Here is a 23,312-nt window from a genome sequence, read left to right as displayed (position 1 = left end):
CTGACTGGTGAGTGACAGAGCCTAGTTTCTAGGTTCTTGATAGAGATGTATCTCTCACATAATGAATTTGTGTGGACTAGAAGAAATGGGTTGTCACTGTGCAAGAGGCAATTGCTGCATTGCCTCAGGATGCCCACGTCAACCAGGCTGCCTGGAGAAACTATGGGAAATTGTCCGTCTATAAACTTCACCTTACTTAAGGCAGAGGTGGTATGTTTTACAGCCCCCACTCTAAAGGATAACACTGCCCAAAATGCAGAATCCTTTATAATTGCACTCTATGAGCACATACAAGGATACATGAATCGTGCCATCCCTTGCAAAACCAAGACTCACTCCCCTAAGAGAAGGAAACCAGTCTGGTGGACCTCTACCATAAACAAGTTATACAACAAAAGGAGGAAACTAGTTCAGAAAAAAAGCAAATCCCAAGAAGAAAAGAGATCCCTGATCAGTATCAGTAAGAAACTAAGGTCCCTCATAAAATCATCCAAGGCTAACTTTGAAAGAAAAATAGCCAAGGATTCAAAAGATAACCACAAAGCCTTCTTTAGCTATGTCAAGAATCTAAGTGGCAACTCACAAATATGCTCTGAGATAGTGCAAAATAGCACAAAATATACTGAACCTACTGATATTGCCAACATACTGGCAGATAGATTCACTGCAAACTTCACCTCCCTCTCACCTTCAAAAGGGCCCATAATAATACAGGAAAAGTGTAGTGTCCTGGAAATCACAGAAGCACAGGTGAAAACAGCCCTTTCAAAGGCCAAAAACACAGCATCAATGGGGCCAGATGGTGTCCAAGGCTGTGTCTTGCACGAACTACAGAACGAACTAACCCCCCACCTAAACACACTGTTCATCTTCAGCCTCTCCACAGGCTATGTGCCCATAGAATGGCGCACAGCAATGGTTATTCCGCTCCACAAAGGAGGGGCCACAACTGACCCTGGTAACTATCACCCCATAAGCCTGACTAGCCTGGTCTGCAAGGCTATGGAGCGCATCATCATGGAACTCATTAACAAAGACATTGGAAACCTCCAAACACTTGACCCGATCCAGTTCAGCTTTGTTAAGGGCAGATCATGCCTACCAAACCTGGTTGACTTCTTTGAGACAGTTACCAAGGCCATAGATGAGGGAAAGGTGGTTCATACAGCCTACCTTGATCTCGCCAAGGCATTCAACACCATTCCTCACTCGGGTATTATAGAAAAACTCACCAGCCTGAACATAAACCCCTACGTCACAAGATGGGTTGCCAACTGGCTTACAGACAGAACTCACGCGGTAAGAATAATGGGCTCCAGGTCTGACTCTAAACCAGTCATGAGTGGTGTCCCACAAGGCTCGGTTCTGGGACCCCTACTGTTCGGCATATATTTCTCAGAAGTACAGGCAAACACAGGGGGACTATGGCTAACCAAGTTCACGGATGACTGCAAACTGGGAGCCATAATTGACTCTCCAGCTGACACGGACATCCTCCCAAAAGGCCTTACTTAGACAGACACCTGGTGTCAAAGTCATGGCCTCAAGCTAAATGCCAAAAAATGCATAGTCATCCCGCTTGGGAAAAACAAAATACCCAAAAATTACCACAGAGGTGGCAGCCCCCTTAATACAGAAGAGGTAATAAGAGATCTGGGGACCCAAGTAGATAGTAATCTCTCCTTTGACAATCATATTGCCAAAGTAGTTAGGAAATCCTTCTATGTGGCCCATCTAATTACTAAGGGGTTCACATCTAGAAATAAAGAGGTTATAGTGCCCCTCTTCTCATCACTCATCAGATCCATCATAGAGTGCAATGCCCCATTTGGGATGTACCTCGCAAGACACTTCCAACAGCTTGAAAGACCACAAAAGCACCTCACCAAGAGGATTACTGGCCTCAAACATATGTCCTATGCAGCCCGACTGAAAAAACTCCGGTTGTACTATGTGGCATATCGCTTACTCAGAGGTGATCTCTGCCTGACTTACAAAGCCATGTCCAACTCAGAATTGATGGACATGCTCCACCTAAAGAAATCCAAGTCACTGCGAGCCACGTGATCTAGTGAGCTAAACCTCGCCACAACAATAAATAGAACATGCTGGAGGGATAGATTCCTGTCACAGAGACTCCCCATGCTTTGGAACAAAATTCCTAACTACATTAGGCAGAGTCCCTCATTAACACTCTTCAAGAGAAGCCTTGACGAGTGGATGGGTAACAGAAAATACACCCCTGGGATCACTTCATTGGCTCTGCTTGGCAGAGGCTCAGTTAATTAATCAATGGGGCAGCGAAAGCCGACACACTCTGGCTAGGCTTATAAATGCCCTCGGGCCGATAGCCTAGTACCTACCTATGAACCTATGAACCTATGAACATATAATGCTAGGTAATTTAATGTGGTCAGCAAACAGGTAGAGGATAGGAAGGAACAGGTAAAGTAGAGAACAGGAGAAAAAATATGAAGGGAAAGTGAGTAGGATCTGTGTTGGTAGCTCAGGAGCTTCACTGAATGTATCACCTGTCAGTAAGAGACAATTGTGAGAGCTCACTGATGGGACACCAGCAGAGTACTAAGGAAAAATTTGCAGGAAGAAGTGTTTGCATCTATAACTGCCAACGGTGCCCACCACTGCTCGGCAGCACATGATGTGCAAACAAGCGCAAATCCATGCAAATGCAGTAGTTATGAAGTAAACAACAGTAAACTGATTTAAAAAAAAATAACTAATAAAAAAGCTCAAGACAGAGCCCTGTTCCAGCAACCTTCAATCAGATCAGTTCTAAATGCATATTACTGCCACTAAGGTGCAGGGGAGTCCTCTCCAACAAAAGATGGCTTTGTTTAGTGCTCAAGTTATACAAACATAACTAGATTCAGCAGGTCTGAATCTATTCTATGCTACAGCAAAGTGCAAAAATTTCTGAAAAATGTTTAAATAAGCAGTGATATGGTAAAAATGCAGTTCAGAAGTGCAATTTACAGTGAAAATTTCTACTTAAGTTTTGCAGAGAACAGCAGATGCCTTGGATTGATCAGATAAATGGAGCAGAGCAGTAGCTGGTTGCCAAACTGTGGAGGTTTGCTAAAACAAGTACAAACCCCCATAAACCTGTGGAATTAGGTGCTTATGTAGCAAATAAGAGCAAACTGATTTAAACAAATGAACCAATAAAGAAGCTCAGATGTGAACCCTGTTCCAGCCACCTTCAACAAAAGATGGCCTGGTTTAATGCTCAAGTTATACAAACAGAACTCGGTTCAGCAGGCTTGAATCTAGTTTATGCTACAGCAAACAAAGTGCAACAATTTCAGAAAAAAAAACAGTTCAAATAGGCAGACACAATAAGCCTTCAACAAGCAACTGCCTGCTCAGAAGGGCAGAGGCTACCCTCTCCAGCCACATAAGTGCAGACCACAAAGTTTCTTAATGAAAAATAACTGTCTTGAAGCCCAAATGCAGAATAACAGACACACTAAGCCTTCAATCAACAATTCCCAATGGAGAACGATGAAAACTATCTCTCCTGCTACAAGAATGTAGACCACAAACATTCTTAATGTAAAACAACTGGCCTGAAGTCCAGGTGCTTAAACAAAAACTAAGAGGCTTATAATAACAGTTACAATTTAATCAGGATAATAACAAACACAAATAAATGCAACAGAATAAATGCAATTGAACACTTTTAAAAACAAGGAGCAAAAATAAAACAAAGTAATAAAACAGGAAGAAACATAAATGCAGTAAAAACAGCTAAATAAAGTGCATTTTTAAGTTAAGTGTAGGAAGGGATGAACAGAAGACAATTCAGGGTTAAGAAAATAAGGGGGTGGGTCTTCCCAAATGATCTCTCTGTATTCAGTAGAATAAGCTGATGAGCTGGGATAGGAAGGAGTGTCCAAAATCAGATCTATAAAAAGCCATCAAATCTAAGAATACAACAACAGTTGGTTGTGTGGGTTCATACAGACAGCAGCAATATTCAGGCAGAGTACAGCAAGCAAGCCAATCACTCCAGCTAAATAGAGATATTTCTAGTTAAATGAGGACTGCTATTCCTCAGGTCCTCCCACTAATTAGCTGATGTTATTCACTGTTTGCAAATTAATTATTTGCTAACTTTTGTATTTGACCCTAGCAGAGACCTCTTAAAACTCCAGCAGGACAGAAAACCTAAAACAAAGCAAATGTAATACAAGAAAAATATACAAAATAGAAGTAAACAAACCTTAAATGAAAAACTTCAATTCAAAATAAAATGCAGACCAAGATCAGCAATATTCAGGCAGAGTACAGCAAGCAAGCCAAACAAGCACTCCAGCTAAATAGAGATATTTCTTGCATCATGGGTTTATAATCCTTTCTCTTTTGTCTGTCATTTGGCAACAGTAGATAAATAAACCATCTGCTTAGAACAGCTAAATTGTCAAGGAAATATCCAGGTCTAAAAAGGTCATTGTTCTCTTATATTCAGCAATGATTAGGGCAATCACTGACTATAGCACCTGCTTTGGTTAGTAACTCACAAGATGTACCAAACAAGTAGAAAGACCCAGGAAGTTCTTAACTAAGATGATTACAGTCTTGAAGACACTGCGCTACCAAGACAGACTAGAAGCATAGTTCCTTTATTCAGTATCTTACAGACACTTGAGGAAAGATGCATGTCTTGCCTTCTTTGGCATTAGAGACCCAGTTGTTCTGGATCTGTGTCTCCACAAGTCTAATAACTGATCAAATACCGGAATAAGGGACCTAAATCTTCACTTTCTGATAATTAAAATATGATAAAGAAACAGCTTCATCATGTAATGTATCCCCACCTCTGGAACGTGCTGCCCTGTAGATTAATCAGTGTCATGCACCATAGTCCTTAAAACAGGACCTAGATGACTGGCTAATTACCTACAAATTTGCACAATGATTGAATGGCCTGCCCTTCCTAGACAAAGGGGGTAAAGCCTAAGGTTGAGCACTGACAATGCTTAAATGGTCACAAGACTAAATTGCACTGGAATTCTTATGAATCCAATGGATCTCTTGCTGATTCAGCTTGAGCTCACAATCTGAGAGATAACCATACATGACAACTTAACAATAAACATATAACACTTTAAGAGTAAGCACAATGAATGAGTATAATTCATTTTAGAAACAAACAAGTTATTTAGCAACTTATACAAAATAACATTATTCTAACATTTAACCCATCATGAGTAGACATCTAAATTTACAATTTATAGTGAACGTTCAAGACATACCTATCAATCTCTTTGCGCAAGACATCTGGACAAAGGCCCAACGATAGGGACAAATTTTAAATATTGTTCTTTTAAACTCATAAAGTTGATAGAATAACAGGTTTTGTATTGCCATGAATTTTCTGAAGGGTAGGAAGTCTGAAACTCAAATGTCTGGCATTATTTTCTAACTTCAATCTTTAATGATTTACCAGTAGTTTGCTAGAAAACACACAGTTTATGACAAATGGACCAAACATATGAGGCAAAAATATGCACATTCTGTGAAAATCTATACAGTTAACAGGTATGGTTCAAGTTATTGACAGACTAAAAGTAGATGTCAGTTTAGAGGATTTGAGGCAGAAAGGTGTGCATGGAGAAAAGCTAGTATGTCAAAATGGAAGGAGAATAAGAGAAGGAATGGTTAGTTAGAATATATATATTTATTTTTATATATATATATATATATATATATATATATATATTTATTTTTATATATATATATATATATATATATATATATATATGGGTCTATATTAGAACACCGAACATTTAAAATGTTTAGTGTTCTAATATCAACCCATTTTCAGCGAACCCTGAAAATATCAAAGAAACCAAAAGCCGAATTTTTTCCTAGGGAAAGAATTTGGTTGTCCGTTTCTGTTGCTTCGGTATTTTCAGCGCTCTGGTGGAAAGTTACAGGTCAGGTTCAGGTAAGTGTGCAATTGAGTGTGGGTTAGGTTAGTTAGGGTTAGGGTGTGGGTTAGGTATGTGTGCGATTGTGGGACGTGAGGGTTAGGGCAGGTTAGGTGAGTTAGGGTTAGGGCACAGGTCAGGTAAGTGTGCGATTGAGTGGACGTGAGGGTTAGGGCAGGGTAGGTGAGTTAGGATTAGGGCACGGGTGAGGTGAGTGTGTTATAGTGACGGACCTTAGGGTTAGGGTTTGGGTTAAGGTAAGTGGATAGTTAATGGTGTGTGTATAGTTTAGTGTAGGGTTAGGTGTAAGAGTTTAGGTGTATGTGTGTGGATTGCTGTTTGTTTGGTCTGCTTGTGTTGTGTGTATGTGTTTTGGAAGAGCAAATTTATTCCCTAGGAAAAAATTTGCTGTTCTGAATGTTTGATGTTTAGTATTTTCGATTGGTAGGGTTCGATATTAGAACACTCGACATTTTGAATGTTCGGTGTTCTAATATAGACCCTATATATATATATATATATATATATATATATATATATATATATATATATATATATATAGGGTTTATATTATGAATGTGAAAAACCTTATGAGCGAATACGAAGACGTCGACCCATATTGCGTGAAGTACGGAAATCCCAAATGTACAAAACTGCAAATTCCGAAATGTCGATTTGTTTTGGTTGGCCCATCTGCAGTATAGCTCCATAAGGTAAGTGTGCGATAGATAGGACTTTAGTGTTAGGATTTGGATTAAGGTAAGTGTATAGATAGGTAATGTATGTAAGGTTTAGTGTAGTGTTAGAAGTAGGGTTATTTTAAGTGTATGTATGTGTATTGTTTATTTTGTTTGGGTGTATATCTGTAGGGGAAGTGTGCAGTAGTTAAGGACCTTAGAGTTAGGGAGGGGTTAAGGATAGTGCACAAACAGTTGTGTATGTGCGGTTTAGTGTAGTGTTGGAGGTAGGGTTTTGTTAAATGTATGTATGTGGATTATTTATTTTGTTTGGGTGTATGTTTGTAGGGGACGTGTGCGGTAGTTACGGACCTTAGGGTTAGGGAAGGGTTAAGGATAGTGCATAGCTGGTTGTGTATGTGGGGTTTAGTGTAGGGTTAGAGTTACGGTTTTGGTGCTTTACCTTAGGTTAGAAGTAGGGCTTGGTTAGTATATGTGTGTGGTTTATTTATTTTCTTTGGGTAGGTAGTATGTAGCAGTGGTGGGGTTGGCTGACTATGACAGTTCGATATTTTTTTTTTCACGGTTTAGTACATTCGGGATTTTTGCGGTTCACATTATAGGTGTCGACATTTAGGTATTCGGGAATAGGGTTTTTTGCTTTGGTAATATAGACCATGTATGTATATATATATATATATATATATATATATATATATATATATATATATATTGATTTACACTTTCTTGACCAGGATGTCCAACTAAGCCAATGCCCTGTTTTAAGGGCGGAGGGGGACGCAAGGTGGTATTCATACTGATTAAGGATTTTTTTAAATCCTGGCAGTCAACCAGATATAGGGTTGATAATTGCAATCAGTGTATAAGAAGACTGCAGGACGAATATGGATGACAGCAACTTGTTTTAGTTCAAGCATCATCCATTTAAAGGTAATTGCATAACTAGTGTAGGTAGCAGTCCTTTAAGATTTTTTGAGCTTGCTGTCTAAAATGGCATTTTTCAGAGTTTTTGAGCTTTTGGGTCTTGCTTGAACAGCAGACCTGGTTGCACTACTTTCTGGCCACTGTTTGTGTGTAACCAAAACTGAAACTGTCCCTGATTTTGCAGCCTGTCCCTGTCTTTGCTTCGTGTATTGGTCTTTGCCTCATAACATTTTTGCTTTTCTGTCATGTCTTTGAGGATTGCCGCCATTAAATGGGAGCAGAGGTACTGTGGATGAAAGCAACATACTCTGTTCTTATTTAGTCATTTTAAAGTCTTGATGAAAGCAACTTGCTATTTGCTTGGCTTAAACTCTATCTGCCTTACTTTCTAGCTAACATTTGTGTGAGAAACAAAATGTAATGTAATGTGTTACTGATTTCTGCAGACTGTCCCTAACTTGCCTCATATTTTGTTCTGTGCCTCAAAATGTTTGGTTTTGTGTAAAATAATTGAGGATTGGAGCCACTAAATGGATGCTGGTCTGCTGACTGTAAATGAATATACCTTATCCTCTTGTCTTTTGATCATGTTAAAGCCTGGCTTTACAGGACTACTGTTTATCTGTATAAAATTCATTGTAATGTTCATTCTGTGGAGACTGTAAGAAAGAAAGTTGAAACTGTTACTGATTTTACAGAATGTTCCTGATTACAATACATTTTGGACTGTGCTGCAAAAATTTTGATTGTCTGGCAAATTACTAAGGACTGCAATCACTACATGATGACACATATTTGACTTTTCAGAATTAGTATCCTTCAGAAAATGCACAGCAGTGCACAAACTGTTACTATATTATAGCAACTTTCTAAGTATTAAGAACAATATTTAACATTTATTTCTGATTTTGCCCTCATTATTTTTAGATTTGTTCATGTTCCCTCAATTAAGAGGTTGAGAGATATTTCTGTCTTAGCCGGATGAGATTTGCATGATATTTTGCTGAATGGAGGCTGTTTATGGATTAAAGTTGTTTACCCTCTGGCTGTTTGAAGGACTGATGTGCATATTATGGCTATTGGTTTTATGCAACTGTTCTTGATTTTGCGGAATATCCCTGATTAATGTTTTTTTTTTTTTTATGGCATTTGATGTGTTGATCAGTTGTAAGGGCATGTTGTAAACTATGCATGTTTTTAAATGTTTTTGATTTCCTGAATTTTTAAGTCTGATAGGAGCAAAAGTATTACCTACGTTATAATTTTTTTAATCATTTTTTGTAGTAAAGGTTTGAGATGATTTTCTGAGCTTTATCACTTTTTATTTGGATAAGTATTAAATTATGCCTTTAGTAGGCCGTTAGGCAGATATAGATTCCAGGGTCGACCATTTGACATTTCATTTGCTGCATAGGTCTTTAAAGAGCTGTACTTTAAATGACTGAAAGATTGGAAAGAGATATGCACATAACTGATTACATGCTGTTCTGGTGATCTATAAAGCAATAGCATGAAAAAAAGAATTATTCAAGTACTAGACTAATTAAGGTCATAATGTTTGAAACAGAATAAAGCAAAATGACAGGTAAGTGTGCCATCTTTGAAATTCATATGTCATATTTTTACTGCTAATGGGATGCAACTGGGTGCAGATAAGGTATGCACTATCGCAAATACACAGACTCAAAAAAATAGTGATATAATTCTTGCTAACGCAAATACACAAGCTCAAAAAATAATGATATAATTCTTGCTAATGGTACAAAATATGTGTAAATTCATACCTCACTTGTCATGTGTAACCATACTTCTGAGAAAGCTATTAGAGAATGACACAGTACACAGCTGGACAGAAGGGCAAACGCTTAGCCTAGAGCTATTGAAGATGTTGGTTTCCACAACACCTACACTTATATATTTTGATGCAGCAAGTGGATGCAAAGCACAAAGGACTTAGAACCGTACTACTGCAAGGGGTAACGCTAATTATGAATGCAAGAAGAGCATTGGACTATACAGAAAAAAGATATACACAGATTGAAAAAAAAAGAAATGCTACATACAGTCTTTGATTATCATAAATTCCATGATTATATGTGTGGGAATCATATTAAAGCAGAGGCAGATGACAAGTCAGTGCAATGCAACTCAGGAAAATCATTGCAAAAGCACCTGCAAGACTGCAAGGTATGTTATTGGTGCTTCAAGTTCAAGCACATAATGTGGGATTACAGTAGAAACCTGAAAGAGTGATATAAATTGCTAACGTGTTAGATAAGTATTTGCTGGATAAATGAAAGGAAGATTTGCTCGGAATAGAACTGAAGGTTCTGTGAGTTGTAACACATGTTCCATTCATTCTTGAGAAACTGCAAGAACTGAAGTTAGTAGCTAGCAAAATGATTTTATGCTACCGAAGAAGAAAGATAAATACACCTGTTAAAAGAAAATATAATATCCAGTTGGACAGATAATGTAAAGCATCTACAGCAATTAATTCAGACAAATCATAAGAACCAAAGATAATTTGTGTATTTATAGTCTCTTGTTCAAAGGAGAAAAAGTCATAATCCAATACCAGATTAGAAATCAAATACTTCTTGAATCTCATTTGGAAATACTCAAGGGCAGTAAGAATGCTAAATATATGGACTGCCCTGTCATGACAAAACAAACAGAAAAAAATGCTGCAAGACAATTCACTGTGCAGCATGAATAGAAAACAAAACCAAAAGAAAATCCAATACCTTATGAAATTTTGACATTGACTGCCTGAAAGTTGATGCTAGCTTGTTTTGATATACCAGTTTCAACGACATAAATATGCCTTTGTAAGTTGTGGGTTTGTCACTCTGATGGGAAAAACACTGGCATCCAAATTGACAGCTTATTTTAAAATTTTGGCAAACAAAACAGCTTCAAGAGAGATAATAAGAAACAATACTATAACAGAAGTGTCAGTCAGTTATTTTGTTTATAAAAGGGGAAAGAATAAGTGTAATGCGTGTTGAAATCTCTGGGCAGAAATCTCTCATATATATAATTATACTGGATCACATCCAGAATCCCAAGATCTGATATTGTCCAATAAGATGATAGGTAGAAATCAGAGACTTTTTATCAAAACAGTTGAGCCAAGTCTATTTGGTAGAGACTCAGTTGAACAGCTCTGGGATATCTAAGATGCCTGATATGCCTGAGATTCCTGTGAAATTGTTTTATCTAATCAGAATGATAAAACTTCAAACTTAGCTTCAAGAGCTATTTTAAGTTCTGGAAGCAGTTCATTCAAAGAACTTACAGTTTGTTGCTCAGAGTTTCATTTTTTTGCCTTCAATCAATGGCTATTGTACTGGTGGAATTATCAAAAACATTTATTTTTAATGACTATATAATATTTAAAAGTAAAAAAGTGAATTTTATTTCATTGGAGATTCTTCAGTGATGTCTACTGTCACATCATTCATTTGACTATCTAAAATGTATAATCAAATGAGCATATAGTCTGTTTTCATATTTATTATAATAAAAGGGGACTGCACTGTGCCTTTTAGAAGGAGAGATGTGTGAGGACATGAGTCATGTGGTACGAGAGACGTAGCACTCGTGAGTAAATGTTTGCACTAGCTGAATGTCTGGATCTTTTATTTAAAAACTCATGGCTGTATTAGGGTATACCAATGAAGAAAGGAACTTGAGTCTGGAAGACCTAACACCATTTGTTTAATGTATGCTCCTTAGTAATTCAGTGCTTATGAGTACTGCTGATCAGCCATGTTAGTTTGCAAATCCTGTGACTGTTAACCAATAGCTGGCATATTAATTTGATTTCACTTTACTGATCACCTTTTTCTGTTATTATTTTGATGCTCGTCCACTGTTCATAGAAAAATAAATGAACACACAAACAAACAAACAAATAAATATTATTTATGGTACTCCAATTAATGGATGTGCTATTGTAATCGTCAGGGTATCCATAGTGAAAGGGAGGAATTTGTTACTCACTATAGCTTATCTATATTAAAATCTGCTACATGTCCTGAAAACATCTTATTCACACAAAGAGTATAAGATAACCTTAAGCATGGAACCTCAGTAATGACTGTAGTGCTGGGTCTTTTAATTTCTTATGGAAGCACTGTGCTTTGCATTATAAGAAAAATAACCTATAAAGGAGGAACACATTTCATTAACAAACATTCAAACAACTGAGGTCTGAAATCCTCAGAAGTAATATGACACTGTACAGAGCATACTGCCCTAGATGTAAAAAATTCAAACTGTGTTAGCTTGCACACACACACACACACACACACACACACACACACACACACACACACACACACACACACAAAACAGCAATAATACATTAAACTATATTTCATCAGAAATTATATAACTTAAAATCAGAGCAGATTCCAATGGGGCAAGACTTGTATAACATTTATCTTATCATACACACACATGGTACCATTCACATACTACACATGCAAATTACCCATGATCATGTGCAATTTAAAAATAATAGACTTCCATTGAAGTACTTGGTCTCAATGAAATATCTTATGGGACTCTAGCTGCACATAAACAAATGGTGCACTGTTTGTGAGTACAGTGATTCATATTCCCTGCAGATATGTTATTCAACATATAGAGTACAGCAGCACATATATATGCCACTGCTAAATTAAAACATATGTAGAAAAAAATCAGTTGCCTGGTGAGAAAAATCCAAGAATTTCCTGTGGGATAGGTTAACCTGCTGTCACACTCATATTTATCTTGTTCATACCACAGAGTGACCCTGCCAAGCTCCCATCGGTGGCAACTCAAGCAGCCCCAGATACCCTTATTACCATATTATGCTAAGGGCATGCCTAATGACTGCAGCATTTTTATGGATCACTCCTAGGCATGGTAGTAGAGCACAGCACAACTGATAAGAGCAGCTTGGAAAGAAAAAAAAGATATCACTAAGCAACTGCACATAGCTACTTAGTAAGGTGTATTATACCCTGCTAGACATATATCCCTGTTTGTGCTGTGTAGTGATATCCTGCCACACAGTGCTTTCCCTATATGAAGCACTGGTGACCATAACACATACAGGTACACTGCTGTGTGCATTTTTGAAAAAAAAAGGGTAGGTTAGTCATATGTATGCTGCCAGTTGTTAGTGTGATATATATCTATGAACTATGGTACTTAAAGGAAATGTATTAAGTATTGGATGCAAGTTACATTTATGCATTAATGTACTGTATTAAAAGTACCTGGACCCTCTCCCAAGTCAAAGGATACTTGATGTTCTCATATCTTGTAATGGCCATCAGCACACAAGTCAAGAATCCAGAAGACTTTGGCATGGATGGGTATTCAGATTTGTAGCATATGATCCACTGTATCCTCAGTCTATGGGCAGTAGGGATAATTCTAAACAATGAAAAATCTTGTGGGAAAATGCTGTAACAAATGCTGTCAAGACTGTTTTCTTGCAATTTTAAAATACAAAAATACTCTTTTGTAGGGATGTAGACTGTATCTAGCTCAACTCTTCAAGGACATGAGGTTAAAAATCAGACTGCCCACTGTAAAGATGTTACTGATGCCAGCTCATTGATATAAATTAAAATACTTGAAAGAATTAATTCAGCAGGTCTAGAAATACTGCTATGAAAGACAGTGAAGAAGACTATTGTTTTTGATGAATGGAGGAAAAACATACATTCAAAAGCCAGTGGAAAGAACATATTAATTTATTATCTGAGTTGTATGAAAAAAACAGTCATTTGTACACACATTTCTAGAAGAAGAGCAGCTACATACCTTGCAGAATGAAACTCCTGAAGTTGTGTCTCCTAAAGGAACCAAATTATAGCAAAAACTGTCTGAAAATGAAGTCTTGTTGTCCAGTATGAACATTCCTGTTAAATTCTCCATTTGTGATACATCACTGAAAAAAACTATGTAGATACACAGACTATTCCAGAGTTATGCGTAGTTATAAAAACTGAAACGTTTCATCATTAAAAGTGTGTTTTGAATGTGGACAAAAAGTTCCGTATTTCAAGCAAATAGACCATTACCTTTGTAAGGATAACCTTAAAAGTATTTACTTTAAGATACTATATAGTACTTCATAGATGTACATTATAGTTATATTTTCTAATCTGTAAAAGGAGGGTATTAGATTAAATATGTAAATATGCAGTATATTAATTTAAATGCTAATCATCCAGCTAAAGCGATTTGCATGTGATGTGGTGCAGTCAATTTCTTGAGAATTCAGATTCAGTACAGACTTGCAGGGAGCCTGAGTACTTCTACTGTTTATGTGTGTTATTTTTTTAAATCTGCTGACAAGAAAGTAATGTTTCCCATCAGCTCAGTTATAATGGCAAAGACTGCAATTAATTTCTGTGTTCGAGGCTACTCATTACGTAATTCATAAAAATTACATTTGAATTTATTAAGCACTGCTGTTTTCCTGAGAATAATCTGTTAAACATGGGGAGTAGTTTTCCTAATGCCTCTAACAAAAGTGAATGTACAACAAATTTTATACCTATTGAGTGATGGCTAGACTTCTGTCTATTCTTTGCTTTCAATGAAGCTGCAATTACGAGAAAATCACCCAAATTTAATACTGCATTTTCCATTATCAACTTGCTCTTTCCTTATTCCAGTCTCTTCTTCCCAATGGTATGGTCATTCCTCTATTAATATATGCACTTGCCACCAACCCATCTCTTTGTTCTTCGGTTGTTACAGGCTACACATTTTGATGAATTAAGCCTGTCACTACACAATGGCATTACACTTGAAAAGTCAAATGAGTACATTAATACTTCATTATGACACTGCAACTGATCCATGACATATAAACCCACCGACATAGTAAATAAAACCCAAAGACACCTGAAGGTGTTACTGCTCAGTTCAAAGAGCCTAAACAAAAATCGCTACACTCTATAAGCCCTCTTCAGTCTGGAGAATATGGACACCTGTATGATGACTGAGGCATGGTTTAAAGCTACAGAAAGTACTTTGGCAGTGCCAAGCTTCAGTGCCTTCCACACTTTAAGACCATTAGCTGCACAGACAGGGACAAAAAGGTGGAGGAGTCTCAGTCTGTATATTAGCAACAAGCATAACCTCACATTGGTTAAACAGTATGATGCCCTGGAATTTATCCATGTGCAAATCACCATAAATAATGTCACATACCATATCCTAGCAAGCTAAAGGTCACCATCTACATCACTATAATTCCATAGCTCATATCTTGTTCTACTGGAGACACTCACCATTAAACCAAATGCCTATTCATAGGAGACTTTAACTACCCCTCTGTAGACTGGAAAACATACACTGCCTCATATTTACCGGCACAATGATTCCTGGGCTTTATTAACAGTAATAATCTTGACTAGCTAGTGAACACACTCAACAGATGTTCAAGTATACTGGAAATGGTGTTCGACATTGTGGGGAGTGCTGACCCCCTTCAGTGACATGTCCTCACTGGTGAGACTGCAAAGCTGTCTTCTTCAAAATAAAAATCATCTCAGTAATCCCAGCAAACCAAGTTACAGTTAGGAACTAATAAAAGAAAACTGCACCCTATTAAGCGATAGTTTATTCAAAATTCAATGCCTTTTCTCAACCCCCAAGCTCACAACAACCTATGTGGAGTTGTTCACGGGGACCCTGTACAACCATGTAAATGGCTGTATAGAGGCTGATGTATCAACAAGAAGTAAGCCCAAAACAAACTCTAAAAACAAATCACACTGGTAGAAGCCTAACCTTAACAGGGTATATAACAAAAGGGAAAAAGTGATGGCTAAAGTCAGAAAGAACAGCTTCCATACTGATAGGAGCTCTCTAATTAAACTAAGCAGGAAATTAAGAGGAATAACTAAGTCCAACAAGGCCAATTATGAGGTCAAGATAGCTTCACAGACTAAAGAGTACCTCAAAGCCTTCTACAGCTACGTATGCGCAGAACTTCAGAAGCAGCACACATCACTGTACTGAACCGGTGGCCTTTGGTACAGAATAAGATAGCAAATTTGATGGCTGACAAATTCAGTTTAAACTTCACCCTTCCCACTCTCCTCCCACCTCCCTTCATGAAATGCCCAGTAACATAACACTCCTATCTATTAACATAGAGCAGGTCCAGGCAGCACTCACTAAGGCCAAAAACACAGCCTCAATGGGCACCTACAACATCCCAAGATAACTTGTAAATAGCTGGAAACATGACTATCAGGTCCATTGAGCCACTTTTCAACTATAGGCTGAAAACAGGCTTTGTACCACAAGAATGGAGGACTTCAATGGTTATCCCACTTCACAAGGGTGGACTTTCAACTAACCCCAAACACTATAGACCTCTTAGTCTAATCAGTCTAATATGCTTAGCCATGGAACAAATTATCATGGAAATGGTCAAGAAAGACATAGGCAGACTTCAGACTCTGGGCCCAACCAGGTTTGGCTTTGCCAAGGGAAGATCAAACCTAATAAACCTGGTGCACATCTTTGAGAAGGTCAGTAAGGAAATGGATGAGGGGAAGATGGTGCATACCATCTACCTGGACCTAGCTAAGGCATTTGATATAATACCCCACTTGGATGGAAGACAAACTTACCAAACTAGGTATAAACCCCAAAATAACTCACTGGATTTCCAGCTAGCTTACAGACAGGACCAGGAAGTCAGGATATGTGGTACAAATTCCACTGAGAGACCAGTCACCAGAGGGGTACCTCAGGGCTCCTTGTTCGGACCACTGCTATTTGGCATCTACTTCTTAGTGTTAAAGGCTAATGTCAAGGACCTTTGGCTGGCTGAGCTCACAGATGACTGCAAATTGGGAGCTATCATAGATTCCTCTTGGCAAAAACAAACACAGACAGATGACTGGTGCCAAAGTAATGGAAAAGAAATTGAATGTCAAGAAATACATGATAGTGCCTCTTGAGAAAACTGCCACCCAAACGAATTACTCCATCAGTAAGACCACTCTGTGAATTGACCCAGTAGTCAGTGTTCTGAGGAACATATGTAGACAGTAATCTGGCCTTTGAGCACCATGTGACCGTGGTAGTAAGAAAAACATTCTGTGTCATACATCTTATAAGTAAAGGCAGGTATCCTTTCTCAGGAAGTCATAGTGTCACTTTATTCATTCCTTATCAGACCAACATTGAGTATAATACCCCCTTCAGCATGTATCTGTCCAAACATATGCAACAGTTGGACCACCCACAAAGGTTCCTTACCAGAGGAATTAAGGGTATAAGCGCATTGCCCTATATGGATTACCTTAAAGCCCTGTCTCTGTGCTCTATCTTTTACAGGTTACTGACAGGCAATCTGTGCTTGGCACACAAGTAATCCTTGGATCCAGCTCTGATGAACCTTTTGCACATCTGCAAATGAACAGGATCAGAACCATTACATCTAAGGATTTAAATGTTGCTTGTGATTTGAATAAAACATGCTGGTGAGACATGGTCAGGAACAAGCTCCCCATCCATGTGAAGAAGAGTCCATTCCTAACTCTACTTAAACATAGCATTGACCAATAGATGAGAAATCAGAAATTCACCCAGGGTGTGGCCTCCATGTCTTTCATAGATGGAGGCAGACAGAAATACCCTAACTAACATATCCCTCATTCCATATAACCTCTAGAAACATCCTAACTAACATGATCCTCCTAATAAATGCCCATGATACATAGGGATACAACTGGGTTGGATTGCACAGCTAGGCTTATAAAGGCCAAAGTATTTGTTAGTTTGGTATATAACTACGTACCTAAAAACTCAGTTTTTGCTGCAAGCTTGCTCACAGTATGTTTTTATAAAACTGTAGCAGAATCTGTCATTCCTTCTCATTCCAACAAAATGTTCTCTACAGCTCTCTCAGCAAATTTTGTTGTGACATAAAGGTCTTTTTTATTTCTTTCATGCATCCTTCATGCCTACTGACCATTTGTCTGATCACAATAAATCTACACTTTTCTTTCTTAACCAGGGGGCTACTGACTGTGTTGTCACTTTCATACAGGCAGCTAAGAGAAGATTTTTGCAATATACTGTAACCACTCCTATGCATGCTGAGTAAGCACTACAAGGGTAGGTGTGCAATGGTTGCAGTGTGGAGCAGTCACTCAGTTTCATGAGTTATATAAAGGGATCCCTCTACACCACTCAACTGCCCAGATTTTCATAGAATTCCAGATTTTCCCTTATATTTTTGGTCAGTTCCTCAGAAAATTTGTGGCTTTCTGGCAATTCCCTAAATATCAAAGTCAATGAACAATGACTAAACAATGGCAGACATTTTAGTCCCAGACTTCATATTATTCAGAAAAATGCAAGCTAATGCAAAATGTGCTATTCTATTAACTTTTCAAGTATTTGCCACACCTATAACAAGATAGTCAGATTCACAGCCAGTAATAGCTACAAATCCCATTATTGTATATTCCTGAAAAGCTTAAGATGGCCTTAAGATATGCTTCAAATATCACAACTACAAATTGTACATAGCATCCTGAATAGCCCCAACTCCTGTCCAGCCATACTTGCACCCTACACACCAAATTGTGACTTCAGAACCACACAACAAAATCTACTACAGGTGACCAATCCAAACAAAAATATTGGAAAAAATACTTTACAGTCATACAGTTGCATACTCATGGAACAAACTTCCATTGTCCCTTCATTCCACTAACAAAAGTGGCGAATTCAAAAAGCAACTAAAAATTAATTTCCAAATGCACGGAGCTGTACTTGTCAAGAAATAACCTAATTAATTTTTTTTCTTCTCTTGATTAACAGCTGCCTGGTATTTTCTGTCTAAACTGTCTACACATATTATTCTCTCTGCAGTTAATACCCATGCTATTAAAATGCATCATTGATGTAATATGTCATGATGTTACTCTGAGTTGTACGTTACATATTATATAACTTAAGGCTAACCAAATTTCTCAAATATATTGCTACTGCATTTTCAAAATATTGTACTTTTGCCTTGTAAATATTCCTGTTGTATATTTCTCTTTCTCTGCTTTTGTGATGTTAAGTATCTTACAACTTGACTTGTTAGAATTTTCTTATTTTTACTAATTACTTTCCTGGAGCTTTTTTCCTCAGGTCTCTGCTGAAAAAGAGCTCTGTGGGCCCGTCGGACTGACCTGGTTAACAAATGTAAAAATTTGCAACCAATGCTGAGTTTTGTTCTCATCACTGCCTCTCCCTAAGACAACTAGGATGGTTAGAACTCCCTAACCAACTAAAATACTATCAACTTCTTCTGACCCATCAACTGCTATTACCAACCAAATAAAATACCTGCCCTCTCTGTTCTGTTCACCTTCCATAATTCTGCACATAGCTCAGGCCAATCTATTCCTACGCAGTTGCTAAGGCCTGGAACTCTCTACCCCCTGACATTAGATGTATAAATAGTAAACATAATTTCAAATCCATACTAAAAGATCTCCTTTTCAAAACTTGGATATGTTCCTGTACAGAACCAGACTAATTTCACCTGTTCCTGACTTTCAACATCCCTAGACCACAGGTGTACTGTGTAATTTCACTTAGTACATAGTACTGTGAACCAAGTGTTTAGGACACCTTTAGAGTTATGATTTCTAGCTTATGACCATGTTTGTTTATGGAAACTTCTTTTTGAATTTATGTTCAAGCAATTCTATATCTGTTGTATAATATCTTGTTTAATTGTTTCTCAATATTCTAACCACTGTATGCTCCATCCATTGTAAAACTCTGATTTTTACTCCTTTTATATGTTCTATCCTCTTTGTACAAAATAGCTATGTTTATAGATTTTTTTTATTATTTTTATTATTTTTTTATAATTTTTTACTTTGTATTTGGAGCTTTTCTCCCCAGGCCACCACTGAAAACAGTCATCTTGTGTCCAATTGGACTAACCTGGTAAACAAATGGAAAAAAAAAATAAAAATAAATAAATAAATTTAAAATCTGTTGCTGATTTTGGGTATTAGTCCTCCCATTATTTTTGGCTTTGACCAGATTTCTTGTTCTTAGAGGTGGAGAGGTATGGATCTACTAGGTGCCCTCTCTCCACATTGGAAACATTAGAGGAACTGTGTCCAGTCATATGTTGTCAATTGTTCTCTAAGAGGAAAAGCTGCCATTTGCCTCTTTATTTTTCTCTGCCCCCATCTGTCTCTTCCAGTGTCTGGTTCAAAACAAACAAAACTGTATCAGCAGGTTTTATACCTCTCAACTGTCCAGATTTTCACAGAATGTTGTCTGTTCCTCACAAAAATTTTATTTTCTGGCAAATCCTCTGCAAATTATTGATGATTGAAGTCAGAAAATATTGACAGGCATTTGAATTTCAGATTTCATACCCTTCAGAAAATTATGCACAATCTGTTATTCTATCAACTTTCTACATTTATAAGAACAATATTTAAAAATTGTCCCTATTTTTGGGACTTTGTCCACCCATTATTTATGGTTTTGCCAAGATTTCTTGCTCTAAGAGGTTGACAGGTATGGCAGTGTCATAGTCAGGGCTCCATCAGTCTGTTCCACAAAACAGCTTAGTGCCCTTTTTTTTTTTGTTTAAACAAATATATTGAATAAATATGGTACATATCCATGAAGACATAATTTTCAAATCCATTCTCAATGAGACAACTAAACCTAGTATCCTGACTTCTGTATACTCATTGGACACATACATACAGCTCACTGCACAAACACATTCATTAATAAACTTCACACGTATGCCTACATGCCTAAACATACACACAAATAGACATAACATGCACATCTGCAGTAGTTGTGTGAATCTAAGCCGTCACACACAGCTAGCATTCATATTATCCCTCTAATCGGTATCATGCAGGCTACTAAGAAGCAAACTCTGCCCCACTTATAGAGCTTCAACATATCCTACCCTGTCTGATCTTTTACACATTCACGCATCCAATGGCAGTGTGAACAACCAGCTCAAGGGATCTTAACCTTTTCTGCAACATAAATAGAACAAGTTTAGGAGATATATGTCTCAAAGGATACATCTTCTAAGAAAGTGTCTTCCAGTCCACATAAACAGAAGTAGCTCACTTAGTCTAGTCAAACATAATACAGATGTATGGATGGGAAACTGTAAATTCAACCCCAGTTTAACACCATTGTCCATCATAGGTAGGGACAACAAGTAAACATCATTTGTTCTGTCTGCCTCTTAATTGTCATAGACAAAATATAAGGAATAAAAATTACCATGGGAATGTAAGGTTATGTATGCTTCTTAAAGTCCTCTTAGATCAATAACCTAATAAGTACCTATGAACCTATGAACTATGAGCCAAGATTGCCAGTGAAGTATAAGAAGGAACATGGTAACTCACAAAATTTGCTGACCTTAACAACCTAGTACAAAACATCACATTAAACTCAGAACTGCATATTTACAAATCATTTCAACATATATCACATTCACTTTCATAACATGCATATACTGCAGTAATGTGACACATCCTACTTTGACAACATAACTCAGCATGCATTCACATTCAGTCAAAGTACACTAAGGTAATACAAACTTATAACAAAAATAACTGAATACACCACAAACATTCCAAATAAAAGCTGCCATTGTTAAGCCCTGCAAAAAGTAAAATGCTAGTGCTTCAGCACCATCTGACAACCAATCAAGTATGGACCATATATATTGAAACCTAAAACATATTCATCCTTAACCATTGTTGGAAAAATGTACATTCCAGTAAGAAATATTCTATAAAAAAATCAAAGTAATCAAAGTACTTTAAAAGCATCTGTTCTGATAGTCATTATGGTGACTTAATATACAGTGTGACTTTAGCCAAGTTATGGAATTCAATTCTCCCAGACTTCAGACTCAAAACTAGTAATCACAAATTAAGACAAAAATTAAAAACTACTTAACCTCTAATTAGTCTTGTCCCTTTATCTTATAGTGCACACCACAGACATTCCACAACTCATTACTTGACCTGTCTACACTATACTCTTTTTCCCATGCATATCTTTCTATTTTCCCTGTACCATTATTATTCATCAATCGTCATGATCATTACCTCCCTCAGTACTCTTTTTATCCTTCCTCCTTTCATCTCATTTTACATGGCTTTATCTCATATTTAAGTACACCATTTTGATATGTTTTGTGAACAAATTTGAAAATAAAGTGTTATGTTATTTATGCATTCTGAAAATATATTTTTTGTAAAGTAAGCTTGCTTTACAGTTTGTTTCTCAATGTTGCAGCTTTTCTTCCTGAGTATTGGCTGAAGTGGGCTCCAGCTTAGATTGGCTATCCCATTTAACAAATATAAACAAACAAATAAATAAATAATGCAGGAACATGTTGCACCACTCACCTCTGTAAATTGAATAATTTCACTTTTACCAAGCAGTATATTCCCAGAAGGAGTTCTCTTCTTATGTCCAGGCAGCGTCAGATTTTGCTGCATTTACATCAGTTATGTACAATGGCCTTCATTCCAAACCATTATGTACTCACTCATCACCTTCTTGATAATGCTGGACCACAGAAAACATGCATGTCTGTAATGAATCAGCACCAACATCTTTGGAATAGGAAGTGATAGCTGTTGCACGCATCACCTGTACACTCATTTTACAGTGTGTTCACCTATCATACCGCATTCTCTTTCAGTCTCTGGTATCTTCTATCCTATGCTTTATTTTTCTTTTGTATCTTTGCTATAAGTAATTTGTCTGTCTTTGTAAACTCTAATGAGATGTCCTTCTGGTATAATTGCATAAGCAAATGTCTGGCACACTTTGCTTTTATGCTAATTATATAGTACCAGAATGTCTGAAATGGACATATATGGAAAGAATAAAATATCTGTTTGTGGAAAAGAGGCAGATCATAAACTTGAGGTATTGTCTGTAGGGTAAGGATGTAAATAGAAGGATGGGAGTTCCTACAAATTTAAGGAATTAATCTATCCTGTAATGTTTACCAGAGATTAAGTACCAAGCAGAATAGAGAGAAAAGTTACAGGGTATTGGAAAAGGATTGATTCCATGCCTAAGTAGAAAAGAAGGGCAATTACATGGTTCTTATGTAAGGGAGGGTGTGTATGTGGCAACCGGGAGAGATACTGGAAGGGCAATCTATGGCACACTTGTTAAGAGAAAGTCTACGGAAGATGGTTCAAATAAAAAAAATGAAAAGGGGCAGGAGGTTGTCTGAGGTATGCATCCGTTGCTAGTGAAATATGGAATCAAGAAAATGAGATGTGAAAAAAAAAAGAAGAGAACAGGCTGCAGGAATGAAAGAGACATTAAGAAACAACAAAAGCATGGAGATGGTTTGACCAGAAATGTCATTAGCCAAGTGGGAAGTTGTGGAAAGATGGTACAAAATAAGATAACATCTATAGGGATTTGCTGTTAAAAAGTAGCAGTTATTTAAATACAGGAGGGTTATGCAAAAGTTGTGAATCAGGAATAACCTTTTCCCAAATAAGTGTGTAACAGACAGGTGGAATGGGAGATCAAGTGAGAAGGTCTTGGACACGTGTGTGGGACCAACAATAAAAAAAATTACTCACACATGGATCTCTGTACCAATCATGCAGAAAAAAAAGATAATGCACGTCACAAGTGCTCCAGAATC

This window comes from Protopterus annectens, chromosome 5.part0, assembly GCF_019279795.1.
Source record: "Protopterus annectens isolate FY-2018-M chromosome 5.part0, PAN1.0, whole genome shotgun sequence".
NCBI lineage: Eukaryota > Metazoa > Chordata > Ceratodontiformes > Protopteridae > Protopterus > Protopterus annectens.
Note: the sequence above shows the minus strand (reverse complement) of the source record.